Source organism: Haplochromis burtoni, unplaced genomic scaffold (genome assembly GCF_018398535.1).
Source record: "Haplochromis burtoni strain Fernald_Lab_line unplaced genomic scaffold, NCSU_Asbu1 Contig_1278, whole genome shotgun sequence".
NCBI classification, from domain to species: domain Eukaryota; kingdom Metazoa; phylum Chordata; class Actinopteri; order Cichliformes; family Cichlidae; genus Haplochromis; species Haplochromis burtoni.
The window spans coordinates 18880-22763 of NW_024583639.1; positions in this window are offsets into that span (position 1 = coordinate 18880).

Sequence of the window (3884 nt, forward strand, 5' to 3'; positions counted from 1 at the left end):
ATTTGTTTTGTTACAAAAGCAGGCATTCTTACTTAAGTTTACTATTTTAATCAAACTTTTACTTTTAATTCAACACAAAAACAAAACACTGTAAACAAATCAATAGAGCAGAAACAGAACCAAACTCAGCAGCCAAACAGTATGTCCTCAATGCAGATTGACACTCAGAAAAATCAAATGCCTGCTTCGTTTACGGGTATCAGTCATATTTATGTGTTTTTATGACGCATTTGCACTCTCCTCACCGCTGTTTGCCGTCTCACTCACGGGCTGAGGGGTAGTGATGTGCGCAGTGATCCTGAAATATTAATACCGTAATTGAAAATATCAATATCTAATTTAGGTAAACTCTGAGTAAGATCGGCAATTAGAGGGATAGTCGGTAATACCCTGTTAACAGGAACTACAATCACCTTCCGCCTCTCCTTCATGTGCGTGCTACGGCTCCACAGGAGTGTGAGCCAATGAAGCACAAAACATCAGACCACAAAACACACAATCTTGATTTTGTTCACAGATCATAACTATATTTGCGTTCAGCATAGAAATTATGCTGTGTGTGATGTATGTGGGACGACAGTTAAACATCAAACCTTGTTAAAAAAAAGTGAGGAGTCGGCTCTTCTGATTCACTACAAACCATCGGCTCTTAGAGACGATGGTTTTGCTCATGACACATCACTACAAGTCTGACTCTGTCCTGCAGCCTAACAAAGGTGGAACAAATATCACTTTAGTTTGTGGTAAAGTGAAATTTATTACTGACTGAAGGTTATTGTCAGTAACTCCTGCAAATGCAACAGTTTATAATCTACACACTCATCTTGAAGTAGAACAGGTACTCATTCATTACCTAGCTCTTTGCAGTTTAAGAAATTTTAAAGTGTTTGTGTTAATTTTATATTTTTTCCTGATCTGTAAGATGCTTCGCTCTGTTTGATCTGTGACACATTTGCTCCTGGTCAGTGCTCTGTGTTTGTCTCATTTAGTGAGTCACAAATACACAAGCATCACAGTAGAGATCACAAGTTTTACTGATGTTTATGTCACCACTCCTATCCTGGACTGTGAACTCTGGTTGGCTGCAGGTGCTCTGACATTCAAGTCCAAATCCAAGTTGAGGGATGTTTCATTTAAGTTCAAAGTGGGAACTTATATTTAGGTATACGTATTTGGGAATGCAGCACAACCAGGATGCTCATATAGTGGTAGATTTAATGTTTCAGTCACTTGTTATCAGTGATGATAGTTGTTGCTTTATAATACACTTTATTACAAATTATATATTCAGACACTGAAATGTGTGAAACAAATAATTTTACTGAAACTTAAAATAAGTCGAACAATTTCACCATTATTGAGTCTGTGTGCTTTTATTATCAGGTGATAAACAAGGTTTATTAGATTAATATTTCGGGAGGTGCAATTCCCCACATGACATCATCTTTTCTTTTTTCCAGTGTTATCACGACTTATTCTGCCACATTTAGCACCTGTAAATCCTACTGCTAAGATGAGTGATTGAAAAAGAAAAATAACTATTTTATAGAGCAAGAAAATCAAGATTTCTAAAGGGAACATTTATTTTATTGTATTAGTATTTTCCACAAATGTGTCAAATATATATTTTCTCATGCAAGAAATGCGAGTCAGACCCTGTATTTTTTTTAATAGTGGTGGAACTGAGTTAAAAAAAATGTTTTCTTTAGTCTGCTTATTATCTTTGCAAAACAAACAAAGTGTAGCCTGAATGTTATACTGCGTCAGTCAGACTATAAGACTTCATCTCAGATGAAGAAGCGTCTCTTCCACGGTAACACGCTTGTCTTGATGTGAGCTTTCTACTCAGGGTTTTTTCTTCCCGTCCAGAGCAGAAATGTTTTAGTTAATAAACTGGCTGTTGTTGTTTTCTCACAATTTTAATTATAAACTTGATATATTTCTACTAATGAAATTAGTTTGCTAACAGTAACAGGGGTGAGTCAGTGAATGAGTCAGTTGGGCTTGTGAATCATGATTCACAAGTCAGTAAAGTGATTCTTGACAAGACAAAAACTGAACCAACTCTAATAAACTAAACTAAAACACAGAAACTCACTCTTAAAGAGACCATAAACACAAAACAAGAATCATAATCTCACTGGAGGATTATCAGAAACATGTTCATCATGAGAAAAGAGGTGAAAACACAAAGGTCAAAATGGCGTCACTGTATAAAAATGTATATTGTACCATGGAGGAGGCAGCATTTAGCTGTAGCCTCCATAAAACCACAGCTGATCTGGAGAACTTTGTCCACCTTTGATTGTCTTTAAGTTGTGTTGGAGCCACAGAGAGCAAATCTTTGTTCTTCATGGAGAACCAGTGAGGCTGTTTGGACTTTCCTATGAAACATCAGTGCAGGAGTCTCTCAGTACATCTGTTTACAGTGAGGACGAAGAAGCAGCAGAAACACACACAGAGAAAACATGTACAGACAGGCAGCAGCAAATAATCTGCAGAGAGCTCGTCTGTCTGCTGCAGACTTGTTGTAAGTCACAGATCAGATTACTTAGAAACAAAAGTGTTTTTAAGACTTACTGTTTTGCAGGGATCACTTGAAGAGTCCTCTGATCATCAGGATTGAACGTTTATCCATTGAAAGATTTAAAAAAAAAGGTGTGAGGTCTGTTTTTTCAGTGGTAAAAAGAAACCTGCTGTTTAATTACACTCAAAAGGTTTTACAAAAGTCAATTGTTCATTAATCTAAAGATCAAATAAAAAAGTTAAATCTCTGTGGGACCTCTGTACCAAGCAGCGACAGACCTGTATTAACCTGTATTCCTGTGTATCAGCCTGTTTTACACAACACACCCTGCACCTTTGTGACACCAGTGCCATAGCAACACCTAGCAACCACATTCCTATCTCCACTGTTTGTTCCATATATGGAACTATTGCACACCTGCAGGGGCAAAGTAACAAAGTAACAGCCTATGGATCCAGATAAACTTGGTATTATGATTGAAAATAAAATTTAATTCTAATTCCTGCACAAGATGCTGAGAGCAGAGATTTAAAATATATGTTACATTCAAGAAGTAAAAAAACAGATGTCATGAATCAAAGCAGTTATGAATAAAAGCTCAAACAACAAAAATAAAAAACAGTAGCACTTTCTATTACAGCTCTGTAATAAAGTGGCAATAGTAACAAGGTTGAAATAGAACGTAATGATGCTAATAATAGGTTATTACTAGTCAATTACCAAAGTAATAACCAGTTAGTATTCATGTAATATCATTGTAGCAACAGTGGTTACAGTTGAGTAATAGTGCACTGAAATTTATGTAACTGCATAATAAAAAAAACCTTCTTTAGCTTAATGGCTCTCTTCATTGTAGGAGTCCGTCATCTGGTTCAGGGGATAGCACCACAACACTCACCAACCACTTTGCAGCCACAGTAATGAAGGTGCAGAGCATGGTCCAGATCATGGATCAGACTTAATGCCCCAATCCTATTGCTACTGAAGTTCTGCTGCAGTTGGGAGTTGAAAATCTCACGTATTCTCAGCTCACCCTCACCATATGTTTAGGAATACAAGGTCTGTCTGGCATCCTCCCTGCCATCTGAATACCACTTGAGTTTAGAGCTGGCAAACTGTTTCTCCCAGTCACACATTTCACATTAACACCATCCTCACACATGTTTATATATATGGCCACTAGAGGGAGCTGTTGGACTTTAAATGCCTCACAATGGTGTTTCAATTCAGTTCAATTTTATTTATATAGCGCCAAATCACAACATAGATACAGAGAAAAACCCAACAATCATATGACCCCCTATGAGCAAGCACTTTGGCGACAGTGGGAAGGAAAAACTCCCTTTTAACAGGAAGA